Source organism: Sus scrofa, chromosome 12 (assembly GCF_054392235.1).
Source record: "Sus scrofa isolate SSC_HxYL_T2T_F1_AM1 chromosome 12, Sscrofa_HxYL_maternal_Yorkshire_Landrace_v2.0, whole genome shotgun sequence".
Classification (NCBI taxonomy): Eukaryota; Metazoa; Chordata; class Mammalia; order Artiodactyla; family Suidae; genus Sus; species Sus scrofa.
Genome location: NC_139394.1, coordinates 12034790 through 12055178, shown reverse-complemented (window position 1 = coordinate 12055178; position 20389 = coordinate 12034790). Strand labels below are relative to the sequence as shown.

Genomic DNA, 20389 nt, shown 5'->3' with positions numbered 1-20389 from the left:
AGGGGGCAGCGTCCGTCTCGGCTGGGACCCCCGGGGAGCTTCAGGTAAGACCTGCGTGTCGGGGACCCGCAAGTGGAAGGATCTGTCCCCGAGAGCGAGCCTGGGACGGCAGCACTAAAGCCTGAGGTACTGGAAACAGTACAGCATGGGCTTTGGATCCCTGGTTAGTCTACCACCAACTCCCTGGATGGGCCTTACGGAGTTGCTTACACTTTCCTGGTCTCACCAGATAAAAGCAAGTGAGTGGATGGGAAATAACGTCTGTCTGTTAGATGTCATGAGGACAGAACGAATAACCAGGTTAACTGACAGTGCAGTGTGGTTGGCAGTGACGAACAGTGCTTGCCTGCCACTTAGGCTGGCTCCGCCTGTGGGATCTGAAGCGACTTTCGGAACCTTTCCAGGCTTCTTTTTCCCCGTCTTATCCGCGAGGATACTGCTCCCTCCTTGTGTTTTCTCCTTTGGGGAAAGGAGGTTGTTTGTGTTTCGGCGTTAGGATTACTGAGTTAATACATATAACTTAGTTAATACAAGCACTTAGAACAGTGACTGAGACGTGGTAAGCGTCGTATAAACCACAGTTTCTCTTATGTCTCTTGGGACTCTTAAAAATTGCCATAACGAGTGGCTTCGTTATCCCATAGTTTGAGACCTATATCATCTCAGAATAATATGAGGACGCTTGGAGTAGTACATGGAAGTAAGAATATAGGCTCTAGAATCAGAATTACTTGAGATCAAATCTCAGTCCTGCTACTTGCTAACCACCTGTGTGATTTGGGCAAGTTACTTAACCCCTCGGGGCTTCAGTTCCGTACAATGGGAATGGCGCAGTGACTGCCTACACAATAGGGTTGTTAAGGACAGGTAAAGAAGTAAACGAATCAAAAGATATCAGTTGTTACTAGGTATTGATGTTCGTATCATTAGAGATAGTGCAACGGAAAATGCACAGAAGTTCCCACCGTGGCGCAGGGGTAACCAACCCCACTAGAATCCATGAGGATGTGGGTACAATCCCTGGCTTCGCTCAGTGAGTTAAGGATCCTGCATTGCCATGAGCTGTGTTGTAGTTCGCAGACATGCTTGGATCCTGAGTTGCTGTGGCTGGGACGTAGGCCAGGGGCTGCAGCTCAGATTCGACCCCTGGCCTGGTAACTTTCATATGCCGCAGGTTCGGCCATTAAAAGGCGGAAAAAAAAAGAAAGAAAGAGGAGTTCCCGTCGTGGCGCAGTGGTTAGCGAATCCGACTAGGAACCATGAGGTTGCAGGTTCGATCCCTGGCCTTCCTCAGTGGGTTAAGGATCTGGTGTTGCCGTGAGCTGTGGTGTAGGTTGCAGACGTGGCTCGGATCTCGCGTTGCTGTGGCTCTGGTGTAGGCCGGTGGCTACAGCTCTGATTGGACCCCTAGCCTGGAAACCTCCACATGCCGCAGGAGCGGCCCAAGAAATGGCAAAAAGATAAAAAAAAAAAAAAAAAAAAAAAAAACACCAAAAAAGAAAGAAAGAAAATGCACACAATGAATGAAAATAGCCTCACCTTGACAGTTACTTCTGTCCCCTGCTTCTCCGTTTCTCCATCTCTAAAGGGAAGAGTAGTGCTAACTGGTCTCTGATAGGGTGAGACCTCCCAGACCTAACAGTCGGCTTCCCAGGATCAGGGATGTGCCTGTGTTTCCTTCTAGAGCAGGGCAGCTGAGCGTGGCAGATAACGCTGATGCCAGAAGAGGGCAGGTGGGCTTTTGCTCTAAGAGGTACAATCAGCAAACAGCCCTGCAGAGAATCTGGTTCCCAACCCGGCGGAAGAGCCGGGTTCCTGCCAAGCTACCCAGACAGCTTCGCTGTGAGTTAAAGTGCTGGAATAACAGTTTCAGAAACCAAACTCTGAGGTCAGGTTGACTCATAGGAAAATGACTTGGCAGAAAGCCATGAGATGTAGCTTCCAGCCCCAGCGAGCCCATGGCAATGGTGCATGATGGACAGCAGGAAACCCCTCATTTCATCCAGGTTTCCAAATTCATTGGAATGGGGGAAGCAAAATCATTTCACAATTTAGTTAGTTCGTTATTTCGACCATGCCTAGGCCAGGGATCAAACCCCATGCCTCAGCAGCAACCCAAGCCACAGCATTGACAACCCCAGATCCTTAACCTACTGAGCCACCAGGGAACTCCCAGAATCATTTTAAATGTGGGTGTGTATCTGTCATTGTTTCCCCGTTCTCTTATTTCATTGATCTGGGCTTTCTCTCTTCTCGATTTTGCTAGATGGTGATTTCTCTATTGTGAGATTGTGCGTGTACACATGCATACACGCATGCGTGTGTGTATTTACTTGAGCATCAGATTTTATTGAAAAGCTAGACCTTTAAGATCATGTAGTCATTGGATATGTAAGCTGTTTAAATGGGTTCACAGATGTGAGAGGGCTCTGTAAACTAGAAAAGAACTTGAGGTATATAGAGGGACCACTTTGTAGTGTGTCCCTTTGTGTCACCCGCTGTCCTGACGTCATTCATGGTGTCCTCTTGCACCCTCAGAAGTGACTGTGGGTGGATGAGAAATCCCAGTCACTCTCATCACATGACCTTCTACTCTCACAGTGATCTAACCAAGCCTCCTCGTCTCCTAGATGAAAGGGACATCAGGGCGTCAGGAAAAGTGAATAAGGTAGGACTCAGGACACCTGGCTTCTGATCCCAAGTCCATTGCCGACTCACTGGGGGACCTTAAGCAAGGCTCATCATCTCGCAGAACCTCAATCCCCAGAGTTACTCAGCATTTCCCTGAGTCTGCTTTACAAGCTGCACTCCTCCAGCTTTAATGCACATTCTCGTCCTCTGAGCATCTTGTTAATGCGCAGATCTGAGATTCTGCATTTCTAACAGGCTGCCATGTGATGCCGTGATGACCTCCACCTGAGTGACGAAGGTTTAAAAAGACCTGTTCCACAGACTACAAATCAAGGTGACAGGAAACATTAAAAAGTGGGAAGGTGGTTAGAGTGAAATACATTCAGAAGTCCAGAGTTCCCACTGTGGCTCAGTGGGTTAAGAACCCAACCTAGTGGGAGTTCCCATCGTGGCTCAATGGTTAACGAATCCAACTAGGAACCATGAGGTTGCGGGTTTGATCCCTGTCCTTGCTCAGTGGGTTAAGGATCCGGTGTTGCCGTGAGCTGTGGCGTAGTTTGCTGATGCGGCTCATATCCTCTGTTGCGGTGGGCTGTGGTGTAGGCCGGCAGCTGTAGCTCCAATTAGACCCCTAGCCTAGGAACCTCCGTATGCCATGGGTTCAGCCCTAGAAAAGGCAAAAAGACAAAAAAAAAAAAAAAAAAAAAGAAGAAGAAGAAGAAGAAGAAGAACCCAACATAGTGCCCATGAGGATGCAGGTTCCATCCCTGGTCTCGCTCATTGGGTGAAGAATCCAGTGTTGCCGCAAGCTATGGCATAGGTCGCAGGTGGGGCTCAGATCTGGTGTTGCTGTGGACGTGGTGTTTGTAGGCCGGCAGCTGCAGCTCCAATTCGACCCCTAGCCTGGGAACCTCCATATGCTGGGGGTGTGGCCGTAAAAAGAAAAAAAAAAATACATTCAGAAATCCTTCATACATTTAAAAGGGATTGTTTACTGCATGGCTCCCTGAAGTCCCTAACATACTGGAGAGAATGGTGTGAACAACTGGGAATAAAAGATGTTCAGAAAGACAAAGATCTTTATTTTTTAAAACTGATGCCACAGAGACAAGAGGGCAGCTGGTTTTCCCACGCTCACGCTCAATCCCTCTCCCAGATGAACAGATGAAGTCTTTGATTGCTTGCCAGGAAAATGGTTTCACCCACTGCTCCTTCCATGTGTCTTTCCCACCCCCACTCCCTGGCTCAGATTTTGGACCCTGTGACTTGACCCGTGGCTAACTGGTTCAGGGACCCTGGAGCACCTGACCCAGGCCACAGCAGTCCACAGACTGGCCAACAGCCTGTAACATGGCTAGATGAAAAGTGATGACTTGAGCCAACCAGTTGGTCACTCGGGGAGGTAACCACTTGAGCTAGGTGGTCAGATCTGAAACGAAGCCCCTAGGTGAATCAGGCCCGTGATGGGGTAACATCAAAGGGGAGCCGAAGTTAGGAGAGCAGTCAGCGGAAGCCTGGGGTAGAGATGAGAATGAATCAGCAGCACAGAGCAAGGCTGAGCCACCCCAAGAGCTCTCAGAAATGGAAGTGAGGGCCTCTGGGGGCCCTTGTTGGCAGAGAGCACATTGCATCATCTTTAGTCTGTTTTTCATGGACATAATGGGCCAGGGACCAGGGGACGGATGGATGTACAGTGTAGTTGTGTTTCAGCAAGATGTTTGTGGACCACAGGGGGTAAGTGAACTTTGCCTGAAGCCCAAAGCAAGTGTTCAACCAATTTGTGGCAACAGTAGGACTTTATTGCTATACTGTCTTCTCTCTGTCCACCCTCACCCTATGCCACCCTGGTCTCGTCTCCATATTTAGATGAGATTGGGTGCGTTCAGGGCGGTATGGCTGTAGATTTGTCTCCATATTTAATTTGTTTTCATTGTCTTGATTTTTAGTTTAGAGTTTACCATTTTATATTTTGTATCTCCTGTGTGCCTCATTGACCCAGTTGTGAAAAGAGACACGGTACAAATCAACAGCTCGGATGAGAACTAACTTAGAAGGACTGGTGTCTGATGGACCAAATCCCCAGTTCCTCCTTTGTCATAGAGATAGGTCTCTAGTTGCACATCCGAGGATTCACCCAAAATTGCATCTTACTAAAAATCATGATTTGGATGACAACACTGATGACGTAGTGTTTACATGTGCAAACAATGATGCAAAATAAAAGAATGACTAATATATTAGAAAACAGCATTTGCATCCAAAAAATCCTCGCCAGTCTGAGCTTCCTCCTTTATGCTTTCAAATGCCTGCACTGTATCAGCATCTCTGGACAAATCTGCAATGTCAGGACTTCTCCTTCCTCTTCCTCCTTTTCCTCTTCTTCTTTTTATTTTTTTATGGCCCTACCTGCAGCATATGGAAATTCCCAGGATAGGGATTGAATGGGAGCTACAGCTGCAGGCCTATGCTACAGACATGGCAACACTTGATCAAAGCCACATCTTCAATTTAGTGACCTAGGCCGAAGCTTGGGGCAATGCCAAATCCTTAACCTGCTGAGCGAATCCAGGGATCGAACCTGCATCCTCCCGGACACTATATTGGGTACTTAACCCGCTGAGACGCAACGGGAACTCCAAAGATTTCTATTACAAAAAGTCATAGGAACAAATTATGTGAATTTCTTTTTGAAAAAAATTCTGATTTGACACCAAACTGTTATTCATTTATTTATTTATTTATTTATTGGCCATTTCTTGGGCCTCTCCTGCAGCATATGGAGGTTCCCAGGCTAGGGGTCCAATCGGAGCTGTAGCTGCCGGCCTACACCACAGCCACAGCCACTTGGGGTCCAAGCCGAGTCTGCAACCTACACCACAGCTCACGGCAACACCAGATTCCTAACCCACTGAGCAAGGCGAGGGAACGAACCCGCAACCACATGGTTCCTAGTCGAATTCGTTAACCACTGAGCCATGACGAGAACTCCTTTTTTTTTTTTTTTTTTTAACCAAACTGTTATTAAGATAGGGTTCATTCTGTCTCTCTATCATGTACCATTGGAGAAATTTCTTTCCAAATTTGGGACCAGGAAATACTAGGTCTTCCCTGAAAAAAAGTCACAATGTATCCTTTTTCCTGATCAAGAGAGATGTGTATGAAGTTTCCTTTTTCATCCTAACCAGCAGAACACTTCAATCCTGGCACTAGGCTCCCTGGGAGCAACTGGAATGAATATTTGGTTTTTAATTTTTCTTCTCCAATCTGTTTTCCAATTTGAGTTCATATACCTTGGTTTTATTATCAGGGTTTTTGTCTTTTGGAAGCCAGAGCAACTCCTTTTTGGATTGACTTGGGATATAAATAAATACATTATATTCGAGTCATGAGTGGGAGATGGTTTGTTGAATGGGACAAGTTGGGAGAGAAAGGGAAAAATATGCACTCTTAATAGTCTTCAAGATAAGTATTTATCCAAATATTTGTTGAGCCTCCATTGTTTTATTTTAGCCCAAGATACATGTGAATATATCTTTGACCTTGATGAATATCTTGCTTTCCTTACAATTGATTAGCTCACATCTGTCCATCTAAATCGATCAGCTCAGCTCGGATGGAAAAGGATGTCTCGTTCCTGCAAGCCTATATCTCCTCTCTTCCCTGCATCTCCGCTGTTTCCAGGTGAGATGGGTGCATCAGTGAGGGAGGGAGGAAAGTAGGGATGCGGCTGGGTACCAGGACTTCAGGGATTTCCTCTAGAATGATGTGCCATGAGACCTAGTCACCCCCGTATGTCACCTGATTACAAGGAATATTCCCTCTCCATCCTTTCCATCCTAAGGAGTAGAGTTCCTGCAATGAATCCAGAGCAGGAATTTCCCAGAAACACTTGCCAGAAATGATCAAAGGCAAATATAACCGTCCCCCATAAGGCACCACAATAGGCCTCCCTTAAACAGGAGTCAGGTGGATTCTGCTTAATACTATTTTACATAATATTATGTACATACTATAATATTTTATAAATTGATATTTTCTTTGCTTTTCCAAGTCTCTTTTTTTCCACTATAAATATATGCTCACTACTGAAAAGTAGGACTAGAGAGAAGCATGTTTTTAAAATTTTGACCATAGCTAATCTGGGAGAAGTTTGAATGACTTGGAATGGGATGTAGGAGGCAAAGGGACATGCTGGGGCCACCAGGACCTCCTGCCTGGGGAACTGTGATGCTGGGGCCACATTCACTCCTGCCCCACCCGCTCTGACTTCCAATTCGCTCCTCCTGCGGTGACTGCAGGGATTTGGGGGCTCGACGTCCATATTTGGACACTTCACGCTTCTGCTTAAATGTCTTCAATTGTCCACACCCGTTCGTCAGAAAAAGCCCATTTGTAATGAGTCCCGCAAGACCCCTAAGACCCATCCCATCCCCCTTTCACCTTTATGCCCCTGTCACACTGGCCCCATTTCCACTTCTAGAACAACCCGAGCCTCTTTCGGTCCCATGGCTATCACGTGTGTCTAAAGCTCTTCTTCGCTTACTTTTTTGTTTTGTTTTTTGTTTTTCTGGCCACCCCTCCCCCACCCCAGAGCTTGAGGCGAGGGATGGAACCCTGCCACAACAGTGACAGCACCAGATCCTTAACCTGCTGAGCCACCAGGGAACTCCTTCACTTACTTTTTAACCTGGCTAACTTCTCCTCTTTTGGATTCCACCCAAAATGTTGCTTTACCTCATATGTTCAATTTCAGGTGAAAATCATCCCCAATGCCTTCCCTAGACTGGGTTGGGTCCTTCCATCCTGCCTTTTTTCGGTCCATCTTGCCTAACTATAATTTGTTTCACTCGTAAGAGGAAGAGGGGGGACTTGCACACCCATATTCTTAGCAGCATTAGTCACAGGAGCCTAAAGGTGGAAGCAAACCAGGTATCAGTCGATGGATGAAAGGGTAAATACAACGTCTGTACGTGCAGTGGAATATTATTCAGCCTTCAAAAGGAAGAAGAATCCAGCCCATGCTCCATGGTACTGTCTGTCTTCCTAACTGGACTGTCACCCCATGAGGGCAGGAACTTGATTCTCTTATTCACATGCTATTTCTAGCTCTCGGTGCCATGCTCGGGGTAGGGGAAGCTTCAATATATGGAAAAGAAGGAGATTTGGGAAGACTCCCAGAGAACAGAAATGAGTGACCCCATGGCCCCAGGAGCTTCGGGTTCTGTCGGTCCAGCTCCAAGCCTCTAGGAGGCCCCATCCTCCACTGACTTTGCTGCCCGTCCTTGGAGGCAGAGTCCTGCAATTACACCCTTTTACATAAGGTGGCGCAAAGGCCTGTCTGTTCCTGGAGTGCTGGAAACCCCCCGAAGGCCACTGCAGATCATGATAACAAAATTCCCAGTTGCCAACTGGTCCTGAGCTAGGCCCTGATGAGTTTAAGGACTCCAGCTTCCTGTCAGTCTTCCTGTGGGACCCTCCCCCCGTTCAAGTGGGAATCTGGAGGCCCCAGAGCACCTGGCACAGAACTAGGAAGTAGCCGAAGTAGGATTCGTACCTAGCAGTCCTGCACCAACGTCCATAGAGTAGAAACACTGTACTGCACTGCAACTTCCACTTGAGGCATCTTTGTGGGGCTTTGAGGAAGAATGACGTCAGAGGCGTGGAGGGCTGAATGGAGGTGGCTTCTCTCCCCTCCAGATGCTTTCTTCCCAGCCCGCTGCTCCGCCACCCGTACCTTCCTGTCCTGGCTCCTCCCCTTTACTCCCTCCGGCCTGGAGGAGGTGGGGTGGGCAGACCCTTTGCTCCTAAGCACTGAGCTTCCTACAGGCAGCATCTCTTCAGCATCGCCCACCCTAAGAAGCCCTGTCCTGGGCCAGGTGGGAGAACCTGCCTCGTTTCGGCTTCTGCAAACCCATTTGACCTTCAGACTAAGTTCAGGTCTCCAACTTAGCCTTTATCAGAAAGACAAGTGTAGAGTACCTGTTGTGGCTCAGGGGTAAGGAACCAGACTCTATCCATCAGGACGCAGGTTCGATCCCTGGCCCTGCTCAGTGGGTTAAGGATCAGGCATTGCCGTGAGTTGCAGTGTAGGCTGCAGGCAGGGCTTGGATCTGACGTTGCTGTGGCTGTGGCATAGGCCGGCAGTTGCAGTTCCACCTTGACCCCTGGCTTGGGAACTTCCGTATGCCATGGGTGGGGCCCTAAAAAAAAAAAAAAAAAAGGAAGACAAGTGCTATTTCCATGTTCAATCTATCTCATTCAGGCAGAGGAAGAGGGCTCTATTGGCTGCCCCATCAGAAACCCCACTCTGAGTAGGATCTCAGGGGTGCCCTGGGTGGTCCAGGTTGAGGAGTGATTTTATGGCTCGGCACCTCTGAGCTGAGACACCCCAAGCTGGATTCCCAGGGGCAGGAGCTCAGGGCAAGTACCCTCCACCCCTGCAGACACACTGTCCCACCTTCCTCGCCCAGGAGTGAAGAAGGCCAAGGGTCCTGCTCTGGATGGGAGCTCAACGTGCCTGCCTTCCCCGTGGTGGAACCCCTCCACCCTGCCCCAGGGCCTGTTTTCTTTGTCAAGTCTCCATGGGGCTCCTCAGGTGAGGTCAAGGAGAACCCCCAACCCTTACGGATTGATGCTGAGTCCTTACACGTTCTAACTTGTTTAATCCTCAAGCATCCCTATGGGGAAGCTACAGTTCTGATCCCTGACTGACAGATGGGGAAACAAAGTCAAAGAGACTTTCAATACCCCGCCCAGGTCATGTGGCCTCGAATGGTAAGTGGCAGCCCTGAGGTTTCACTCCAGGCAGGCTGGTCCAGAGTCCACACTCCAAACTCTGTCCTGGGCTCCCTAGGGCCAGCTAGATACTGGCTGATGACGCAGGGACCCTGGCCACCAAGATCTCCCCGCCTGGGGGCTTTGTCGGCCCCGGTGTTCCTGCATGCCACATGCTCAGGCTCAACCTTTCTGGACACCCCCCTTCCACCCCGCCTTCTGCTCCCGGCAGACACCTTTGCACCCGAGGAACAGATGGGGAAGCAGAAGCAAGTGTGTCCGTCCAACTGTGACTTTCCTGAGTGAAGGGACTTTCCAAAGGTCCCGCCCTGCTGCCTTCTGCCTCTGATTTTCCCGGGACCCGGGATGCCTGGAAGGGCTCAGGAAGATGACGGGTGCAGGACCTCAAGGGAAATGAAAACAGAAGCACCTGCAAGGACGGCGTTTAACGTCCACGAGTTTCACTTTCTTTATTTAGACAGGAGGCTTGAAATTCCATCTCCCTGACTTACTTCTCTTTGCTTCCACGTGAGTCTCAGTACTGCTTCTTGCTCTTCCTCCCCCGCCTGTCCGCCCCTCCCCCTCTCCCCCTCCCCCCTTGCCCCTGGAACATCAGCAGTCGCCTTGGCCTTGGAAGCCACCGCGTCCTGCCCTTTCGCCTCCTCTCTTTTCTTGCGTAGGCGGCTTTCCTGGGTTCAAAGCCAAGGCTGCCCTGCAGACACCAACATCTTTTTTTTTTTTTTTTGGAGTTCCCGTTGTGGCTCAGCAGGTTAAGAACCCTACTAGTATTCATGAGGATGTGGGTTTGATCCCTGGCCTCTTTCAGTGGGCTAAGGATCCGGCATTGCCGTGAACTATGATGCAGGTCACAGATGCAGCGTGGCTGTGGCTGTGGTGTAGGCTGGCAGCTGTAACTCCAGTTTGACCCCTGGCCCGGGAACTTCCACATGCCCTGGGTGCAGCCCTAAAAAGAAAAAAAATTAAATTATCTTCAGCAAAGCTCTTCTGTGGCTCCCAGTTGCCTCCCTGCAGAAGACAGCGCCCCTCCTCCTGGCACACCAAGGCAAGCCCAGATCTGAGCTAATTTTCCAGCCACTGCTGCTCCTGTGTACTCTCTTCCTCAGTCAGCTCAGGCAACTGTCTTTTTCCTGGACACATGTTGACTCTGCCTTTGGCTCCTGCCTCCCCCTCTGGCTGCCTCCCCGCTCCACGTCATTGACCTTTGCTGCAGTCCCAAAACCCCCTTTTGGGGACATCTCCCTGGGCCCCAGTCAGAGCCACGCTTCCTTCCTCTCCTCTGGTGCTGGTTCATGCCTGCTTGTGACACACACCTCCCAGGGGTGCCGTGTCCCCTCTGGACGGCAAGCATCCCCAGGGACCCAGCCAGAACTCCCCCAACCCCCCAGAACTCCTTCCTGAAATGTAGGAGCCACCTCCCGAGCTGTCGCCTCCACCAGCCCAGACCAGAGGCTTCTCCTAGCTTCCCCCGCTCAGATGCTGAAAGCCCAGCTCCCCTGGGGCTCACACCAGCCAGCTTTGCGTCCTTCCTCCCACCCAGGCATCGGCCTCCAGGTTTCTCCCATGGGTTCCATCTCTTGTCCTCATCTTGAGTGAGTTCAGAGTCCCCCTGGGTGATCCATCACACTTCCCAATCTCACAGAATCCCAAGGACCCCCCCCCCCACCTCCCAAAGTCACACCCGGGACCTTGTCCTCACCTCAGAAATATGCTGCCTTCAAACCCTGGACTCCAGCTCCTGTGAGCCGGCTTCCAGTCCTCCCAGCTTTTTCTCCCTTGCTCCTCACTCAGTGACGGGCATTGCCAGGGCCCACCCCTCCCACCCCTTGTGGGGTCGTCAGGCCCTCCCGGGCCATACAGCCCACCTCATTCACCTGGACTCCAGGTCAGCTGTGTGAAGCAAACTTTTCAAGAGCCTCTTGGGCCCCCCACCCACAGACTCACCCCTAAATCCCCCAGGCGAGGGGTGAGTCTACATGCAAGCAAGTAAACGGAAAAGCCAACTGTGAAATCGGGTAAGCACAGTCCCAAGGTTACCATCTAATTTGGGTCCTCAAACTACACATCCCTGCCTTGAACTTGGCAGATCCCTCTGCAGCACTTCTACACAGCAAGCTTCCCGAGTCCCCATCCAGAACTCCAACCCTCTCATTCTCTGGAGGCAACGTGGCATTTACTTGGCCCACAGCTGGCACCTTGACCTTTATCTCCCCCATCCCTGCACCAACTCAACCTCATGCTCTGCTGTCAACAGGGAAGGTATCCCTTCTGCCGTTCAAGGCCACCACCTCCAGCTGCGTGTGTGCTTGGGGCTGTTACCCTCTCCTACCTGACCCGGCTCCATTCTGGCTGCCTGTCTGTCTCTCTGTCTCTGTCTCCCTGTCTCCCCCAGTGATGATGGGGCTTGCCATCAGCAGCCTGGTGAGGCTAGGGGTATGGGTTGAATCGTGTCGCCCACAGAGGTATGTCTAAGCCCAGACACCCAGTTCTGGAGAATGTGACCGTAAGAGGAAACAGGGTGTGTGCAGAGCAAATCAAATGCAAATGAGGCCAGGTGGACCCTACTCCAATACGCTTGGCGTCTTTATAAAAGGGGGCAATTAGGAGTGCCCACTGTGGCGCAGTGGAAACGAATCCAACTCCGACGAGTATCCATAAGGATGCAGGTTCGATCCCTGGCCTTGCTCGGTGGGTCAGGGACCTGGCGTTGCTGTGAGCTGTGCTATAGTTTCGCAGACGCGGCTCAGATCCCGCGTTGCTGTGGCTGCAGGCCAGCAGCTGCAGCTTGGATTCGAACCCTAGTCTGAGCACTGCCATATGCCGCGGGTGTGGCCCTAAAAAAGGAGGGGATTCGGACAGAAGGAAGATGATGCCAAGACCCACAGGAAGAAGATGGCCATGGGAGGGGAGCGATGGGTCTACAAGCAGGGGCGCTAAGGCGGGCTGGCAAACACCAGAAGCCAGAAGAAGCCAAGAAGGATCCTCCGTTAGAGCTGGAAGAGAGCGCGTGGCCAGCTGCGGCCACATCTCGAAGCAGGACTCGCGGCCTCCAGAATGGAGACAATGCATTTCGGTTGCTGTAAGTCAGCCCATGTTGGGACTTGGTCGTGGCATCCCTGGGAAGGTCATACAAGCTGGGCGGCTATGCCACAGTCAAGCCAACCAAGTCAAGTTTCAGAATGGTCTCATGGGCTCTTTGGACTATTTCCCAAGGGTGACTAATGCTCCATGGAGAGAAGCAGGCTGGGACTCAAGAGCCTGTGCTTTCTTTTTCTTTCTTCTGTCTTTCCGGGAAGCCCTTGGAACAGATGTAAAAACAGCTCTTTACAGCCAGCCTGCCATCCTGCTTCTAGATGCAAGAGGCCGAGCAGATCACCAGGGCAACATTTAAGTAGCCCCGACCCATTATTTTCCCATTCGAAAGGGGCAGCCTGGCAACTGCCCTCCGCCCAGCCCCGCTCCCCACCCCCGCCCAGCTCCCCATCCGCCCCGCCCCCGAGACCTTGAAAGTGGCTCAATAATATATCCATTTCTGTCAGTCTTCCTCACCAGTTGTTAGCACATTGCAAGCAGGGACCCTGTCATACGAATCTTTACGGTCGGGAGTTCCGCTCCGCTTAGGAGTTCAACAGACATTTGGTAAAAGGACTTCGTAGAGCAGTTGTTACCTCATCCTTCAGGCCAACGTTGGAGCCAAATGACACAAAGGAACTTACTCAAGGGAGGTTTTCCAGCCACCCATTCTGTCAGGCTCCTTCTAGGAGCCCCTGGCAGTGACCGTGTTATAACAAGAATTCCACAGGTTTGCAGGAAGTCCACAGCCTCTCTTCTCCCAGGCTCTCCCCAGGCAGACTCCCAGATGGCAAGGCAGGACAGGAGGGGGCCGATGCTTATGTGGAACTTGAGTGATTGCACTTTCAAGTGAAGCGGCCGTCTGAGCTTTCTTGGAATCAGCATCTGCTTGGTCAATAGAAGGTACTTTCCATGTCCCCAGGGCCATGGTGAGAGCTAAGCACCCAGCAGGGGCAGGATAGACGTGCGGAGGCTCGAGGAACCTGAGTACATACAGGTCAAATCTCGGCACGAGTGTATCTGAAACAATACCTTTCGCCATAAGGGGACGGGTCTTGGTGGCTGGCAAGGCAGCAGTTCTGCTTGCACAGAGAAAAATCTTTACCGTATTTGCATGCGGTCAGTGCATTACCATATTTACATGTGATAAGTGCCATAACCGTCTGGTTGAATGATTGAGGGCTGAGCTAAGGGATCCCGCAGATCTGTGAGAATTTATTGAGCCCTTATTATGTGTACATTGTGGTGGGTAAGCAGAAGCAAAAGACACAGTCACTAGAAAAAGAGTCTGCTTGTATCAGGGAGCCAAGACTCACACGAACCAGCACAGACAGCATAAGGAAGGGGGTGTGGGGACACAGGCCAGGCTGGGTTCCAATCCCAGCTCTACCACATCCAAGCAGTGTGTCTTGGCACATTACTCAACTTCTCTCTGCCTCAATTTCCTTAAGAGTAAAATGGGAATGATACCAATCACAGTACTGACTTCACAGTGCCACTTGAAGGACTGACTAGCATATAGAAACACTTAGAACACTGGCACTCGATCAATGTTTATTGTTGTAGGGATTATTAGTATTGACTATACTATTAAGTGAGATATTATATATAAAGTGCTAAATCGTGCCTGGCACTGATCAAGCACTTACTCATATTAACTGCTATTATTAGTAATATCCGTGTTTAAGTTCTGAATTCGTTGTCTATGGCTGCACAACAAAACACCTTGAAATTTAGCAGCTGAATACAGCAATTAACATTTATTATGTCACAGAGTTTCTGTGGGTCAGGAAGTTGGCAGGCACTTAGAACTGCCTGGTTCTAGTTCAGGAGCTCTTGAAAGGTTGCAGACAGGGAATTGCCGGGGGCTTGACTCGTATCTCCTTCCTGGATAGCTCGCTCACAGGGCTGGCAAGTTGACACTGGCTGCGGGCAGCAGGCCTCCGTTCTTTTCCATGGGGTCCCCTGCCTGGGGCTGCTTGAGTGTCCTAACGATGTGGCAGCTGGCTCCTTCCCTGCCAGATAATCCAACAGAGCAAGGCGGAAGCCCAAGTGTCTTTTAGAATGAAACTCTGTGCCACAATAACCTATTGGTTATGGGGCTGGCGGGGCAGGGTGGCCCTGTTCATTTTGGGAGAGGCTACGCAAGGGTGTAAATACCAGGAGTAGAAACCCATTGGAGGCTACCCTGGAGGGGCTGACCACCACAAGCCCTAAATTGTGTAGCCGAGACTGTAAGTTCCATGGGAAAACTGAGAGGGAGAAACATAAGATAAGCACGCTTAAGGAATGTTTGGCTTTTTTAATAGCTAGATCTTGAGGGTTGTCCATCGCCGTTTCTTTTTCCTCAAATTCCTTATTTCTGTAGCAGCACTTGGAGAGCGAGGAGGCTAGGACTTTAATAATCAGAAGGGCAGAGGGGAGACAGAAGAAGTAGGAGGAAAAGTTTAAAAGAAGTTGGAGTTTCCATTGTAGCTCAGCGGGTTAAGAACCGACATAGTATCTGTGAGGATGCGGGTTCGATCCCTGGCCTCGCTCAGTGGGTTAAGGATCCGGCGTTACCACGAGCTGTGGTGTAGGTCGCAGAGGCGGCTCAGATCTGGCATTGCTGTGGCTGTGGCCTAGGGCAGTGGCTACAACTCCAATGAGACCCCTAGTCTGGGAACCTCCATATGCCACGGGTGCAGCCCTAAAAAACAAAAAAAAAAAAAAAGGAGGTTTACAAGAGGTGAACGGGACTTATTTGAGGGATAGTTTAAAAAAGGGAATGACACTGGGAAAGGAAAAATTCTAAAAATAGGGTGAAAGAGGCAGCCCAGGCTGCCTTTTGCAAAGAAGAGGCATGAAAGCCAAGTAAATACTTCTAAACTAGCTGGAGTGGAAAGTAAACATTAAGAGCATAAGGCTTTGGCAAAAATACATTTTTAAAATGCCTGTAAGCTTGTTTGATGTGGGGGCCTAAAAAATTTTAGAAGGTGAAAACTATTCTCCCCTAAGGGACATTCACTTGAACACGGTGCCCTGGTGGGGTCAAGGCAATACCAGGAAACAGACTTTAATAGCTTCCTTATATCAGGGTAGGAAGCTCAAGTTGATAAGAAAGTTGGAATCAAGCATCTCAGTTGGAGGAGTCTCCCCAGAGGAAGCACTGGAGCAGGAGATAGTCTGTGTTTACACAGCACTCTGGCAATGTCTGCAGTTTACACAAACTGCATCCTTGGGCAGCTGAAGATAGACCCGCCTGACCTAGAAAAACCCACATCTGGTGCCCAGCCAGCGCCAGGAGGAAGTGCCTGCCCAGACCCACCCAGCTAGTGAGTTCAAAGCTGCTTGAACATGCCCCGCACACACTGCCCTGTCACTGGACGCTGCAGTGCTGGGCAGGGCCGGGACGGTCACGTACGTATCCCCTTCGTGTCCTGCAGGGAACTGCCTGGTCAACTCTTTCAAGACTGTAATAAAACCTAGCATTTGCAAATCAGCGTGGGGTGTCCCTACGTGTTCCCCATAGGATGCTGAATGATTTGCACGTGCTGGAATGCTCTGTGCTGCTGAGAGGAGCGGCCTGAATCAGACCTTTCTGGATCGGAATCAGCATCATCCCTTGAGTGTGACCTTGATGAGTGCCCTTTCGCATGGCTCAGAGCTTCAGTTTCCCCATCTGGGAAATGGGAACAAGTCTAACAGATGAGAGGCCGTTGGCCAGTGCCTAGCACAGAGCAAGAAGGCAGGCACCAACCACCACCACGCTCTTGTTATTCCATGGTTATTCCCTGCCTCCTAGTCTGCGTCTGGATTCAATCCCCCAGCCCGCAGTGCTCTCCTTCCTGTTCCCTTCTTCCCTTCCTCTTCTTTCAAAACCCAACTCAGACACCACTCACCTGCTTTCCGAGAGGCCCCACCCTGAGCTCCCAGGCTGGTTGATGTGCTCGCTCTCCCGGCCAGCTGTCCCTGCTCCCAACTTAGTACCGTGTTGGCTGGTTGACCAGTTGACCTCGCCCCTTTGTCTCACACAATAGAGGCACAGTGCCTGGCCCGAGCCGGCACTCCCCACTCATCCAGACAATGCAGTGCTGGGTTTGCTTCACAGTCCATAGGTCTGTGTGCCTGCAGCCCCAGCAGGCTTGCTTTTGACCCGGACCATAGGCAGGAGGAGAGTGAAGATCACAGTGACTCAGGCCACTGGAGAATCACAGGAGCCGGGGTGGCGTGGAGAGGGGTGGGGTAGCGAGGGACCAGAAGCAGCTTCCTTTCCAGCAGAGCCTCCCCCGCACAACCCCGGCAAAGCCTGAATTCACGTTAGAAGCAATGCTCTCCCCCTGGGAAGCTATTAGGGGATGAAAAACTAGCCAGGGAGCTGTCGCAGCTTAGACGTTTCCTCCAGCTTCTGAAGTCTTTAATTCAGCTCCAGCTTGGATCCAGCACCTCCAGGAGCTCCCTAGAATTAAGGAGTGTCTTTCACAACCTCAGAGACTCTGGGTAAAGTCCAGGGTCACCGTGTGATTCAGAGGGTGGAGTGGATGTTATAAATTATACATGTGCTTTAAAAATAAAAACCCATAAAAAAAAAAAAGTCTCTTGGGCCTGGGTTCAGTCATCTATCTTAGAGGAGTAGCTCTCTGACAGGCAGAAGCAGTCTGGCTCTTTAAACCTTTCGGTCAACCCAGCTCCCAAGCATGCGACCTGCAAGCCTCCCATCATCTCTGCCTCTGTCCTTGGCCTCGCTCTAAAGAGCCTCCTTGCTTTCCAAGTGCTGTGGAGTCTGGCCTTGAGAAGTCCGAGGATGGTTCTCTCCGCTCTCCCTCGAGCCAGGTGCTATCACTGCCCACCTGGGTCACTGTAGCTGCCTCCAGGTGGTCCCTCCTGGCTGCGGCCTCTCCCCGCTCCTTCCCCTCATTGGCACCTGTGCCAGGTGGATCATCCTAAAACTGCACGTGGCACCCACCCCCCGCTCGAAAATATTATAGCGGTCTCTGTCTAGTGACAGCATAAAATCTCAGCATCATGACCCCGGAGGCCATCCCTTCCCAACCTGACTCCATCACGCCTTGTCGGCCTTAACCGATTCTCATCAAATCCGTGGCTCCCGGGTTGTCCCAGCACAGGGGTCTCACCTGCCTGGAAGGCCCTTCCTCACTCCTTTCCTTGTAACCAATCATCCCAGGCTTCCGTCCACTTCCTACGGATTGGCCCAGGAAACAGCCATCAGCTCCACGTAGCTATTGAGCCCTTAAAATGTGGCTAGTACCCTCCTACGCCGTTGGTGGGAATGTCAACTGGTACAACCACTATGGAGAACAGTGTGGAGGTTCCTTAAAAAGCTAAACGTGGAACTACCCCATGATCCAGCAATCCCACTCCTGGGCATCTATCCAGAGAAAACCGCAATTCGAAAAGATCCCCCCCCGCCCCCGCTTTATAGCAGCACTATTTACAATAGCCAAGACATGGAAGCCACCTAAATGTCTGTGGACAGAGGAATGGATGAAAAGGATGTGGTACATATATGTAATGTATGGCATATTACTCAGCCATAAAAAAGAATGAAATAATGCCCTTTGCAGCAACAAGGATGGACCTAGAGATTATCATGCTATGTGAAGTGAGTCAGACAAAGACAAATATATCACGTATAGGTGGAATTTTATTTTACTTTATTTTATTTTTTTTCTTTTTGCCATTTCTTGGGCCGCTCCTGTGGCATATGGAGGTTCCCAGGCTAGGGGTCGAATCACTGGCCTACGCCAGAGCCACAGCAACGCGGGATCCGAGCCGTGTCTGCAACCTACACCACAGCTCACGGCCACGCCAGACCGTCAACCCACTGAGCAAGGGCAGGGATCGAACCTGCAACCTCATGATTCCTAGTCGGGTTCGTTAACCACTGCACCATGACAGGAACTCCACGTAAAGGTGGAATTTTAAAATGATACCAATGAACTTATTTTTATTTTATTTTATATTTATTTCTTTATTTATTTTGCTTTTTAGGGCCACACCCGCGGCACATGGAGGTTCCCTGGCTAGGGGTTTAATCGTTTCCGCTGCGCCACGACAGGAAATCCCCAATGAACTTATTTACAAAACAGAAGCAGACTCACAGATTTCAAAATCAAACTTATGGTTACCAAAGGGGAAACATGGCAGGGGAGGGATAAATTGGAAATGTGGGACTAACATATACACACTACTATAAAAGAGATAACTAACAAGGACCTACTGTATAGAACAAAGAAATCTATTCAATATTCTTTAATAACCTATATGGGAAAGGAAGCTGAAAAAGAATAAATATATGTATATGTATAACTGATTCACTTTGCTGTACATCGGAAGCTAATACAACATTGTAAATCAACCATACACCAATAAATTTTTATTTATTAATTTGTCTTTTTTTTTTTTTTAGGGCTGCACCTGTGGCATATGGAGGTTTCCAGGCAAGGGGTCAAACTGGAGCTGGAGCCACTGGCCTACACTAGAGCCACAGCAACATCAGATCCAAGCCCCGTCTGCCACCTACGCCGCCACAGCTCATGGCAGCGCTGGATCCTTTAACCCACTGATTGAGGCCAGGGATCAAACCCTCATCCTCATGGATGCTAGTCAGGTTCTTAACCCTCTGAGCCACAACAGGAACTCCTCCAATAATTTTTTTTAATAAAAATAAAAATTTTAATGTGGCTAGTGACCCTGAGGAGCTTATTTTAAATTTTACTTAAATTTTAGTTAAGTTAAATGTAAAGACTGGCACGTGATTCAGGTACTGGGAAACGTGTAATTGTATTTGGAACAATTTTTTTTTCTTTTTTTTTTTGGTTTTTGCTTTTTAGGGCTGCACAGTAAGAATCTCTCTATAATAATCCTTATTTGATTACATGTTGAAATATTTTGGATATATCGAGCTCAATAAACTACATTGTTTAATTCAATTTCCTTTTTTTTTTAGGGCCGCACCCGTGGCACACGGAGGTTCCCAGGCTAGAGGTCCAATCAGAGTTGCAGCTGCCAGCCACAGCTACAGCCACAGCAATGCCAGATCTGAGCTGCGTCTGCGACCTACATCACAGCTCACAGCAATGTCAGATCCTTAAGCCATTGATTGAGGCCAGGGATCAAACCCACAACCTCATGGTTCCTGGTCGGATTTGTTTCTGCTGCGCCATGATGGGAACTCCCCAATTTCACTTTTTTTTTTCCCCTAACGCGGCTACTAGGAAATTTAAAATTATGCACATGGCTTGCATTATATTTTTACTAGCCACGTTCAAAACTCTAGATTCCTGAAGCACATGTGAGGGCCACAAATCCAGCTGGCTGCTGTCAGAAATGCAGGAAAGTGATTTCGGAGAAGCAGACAGTGGATACTCTTTTACATCACATACATTTAGAAGTTCCCTGGTGGTCTAGTCGTTGAGGATCCCTTGTTTTCACTGCTGTGGTACAGGTTTGATCCCTGGCCTGGGAACTTCTGCAATGCTGTGCGCCTGGTTCCCCCCCCCCAAAAAAAAGATGTGCATAACATGCATTTAGGAGTTCCCATGTGGTGCAGTGGGTTAAGGACCTGGCATTGTCACTGCTGTGGCACAGGTTTGATCTCTGGCTTGGGAACTTCCACATGGCCCTGGCATGGCCAAATAAAATAAACTAAAAATAAATTACATGCATTTAATGAGCCTTTACGATATGACATGCTAGATGCTGAAGGCACAAGGTCAGCTGGCCGTGTCCCTTGTCTCAGAGGGCCCAGTGGTTGAGGGGACAATTGCAGTCCAGTGTGAGCAATGCTATGATGGGGTGGGGGCAGGGGGTGGATGCTGTAGGACCTCAGAGACCAGGTACCTTGCCTATCCTGGGGAAAGAGAGAGGAGAAGGAAGAAAATGATGGGATGGA

General features: G+C 49.7%; 1 long non-coding RNA gene across 2 annotated transcripts; it reads right to left on the bottom strand.

The window, feature by feature from the left end:
- Positions 1–14227: 14227 nt before the first annotated feature.
- LOC146398044 (uncharacterized) lies at positions 14228–17021 on the bottom strand. 2 transcript variants are annotated; one of them, XR_014820400.1, is made up of 2 exons: positions 16377–17021; positions 14228–14510 (listed from the first exon to the last, which is right to left on the bottom strand). It is a non-coding gene; the product is annotated as an uncharacterized LOC146398044 (long non-coding RNA). The 2 variants fall into 2 exon arrangements; XR_014820401.1 differs by having other exon boundaries at positions 14228–14891; positions 16377–16600.
- Positions 17022–20389: the final 3368 nt, after the last annotated feature.